Consider the following 620-nt stretch of genomic DNA (forward strand, 5'->3'; position numbering starts at 1 on the left):
AATCCTTAACTCCCATTACTGTATATCTTAATCCATACAGAATCTGTAACATACTTCAGTCCAGAGAGGTTTTGTCCGAAGTATTGAGTACATCAGTCTGGAGAGAATCCTTAACTCCCATTACTGTATATCTCAATCCATACAGAATCTGTAACATACTTCAGTCCAGAGAGGTTCTGTCCGAAGTGTTGAGTACATCAGTCTGGAGAGAATCCTTTACTCCCATTACTGTATATCTTAGTCCATACAGAAACTTTACCCCAAAGCGTAACGTACTTCAGTCCAGAGAGGTTCTGTCCGAAGTATTGAGTACATCACTGTTGAACGAATCCTTAACTCCCATTACTGTATATCTTAATCCATACAGAATCTGTAACATACTTCAGTCCAGAGAGGTTCTGTCCGAAGTATTGAATACATCAGTCCGGAGGGAATCCTTAACTCCCATTACTGTATATCTTAGTCCATACAAAATCTTTACCCCAAAGCGTAACATACTTCAGTCCAGAGAGGTTCTGTCCGAAGTATTGAGTACATCAGTCTGGAGAGAATACTTAACTCCCATTACTGTATACCTTAGTCCATACAGAATATTTATCCGAAAGCGTTTCATACTTCGG

Source organism: Mizuhopecten yessoensis, unplaced genomic scaffold, assembly GCF_002113885.1.
Source record: "Mizuhopecten yessoensis strain PY_sf001 unplaced genomic scaffold, ASM211388v2 scaffold9085, whole genome shotgun sequence".
NCBI lineage: Eukaryota > Metazoa > Mollusca > Bivalvia > Pectinida > Pectinidae > Mizuhopecten > Mizuhopecten yessoensis.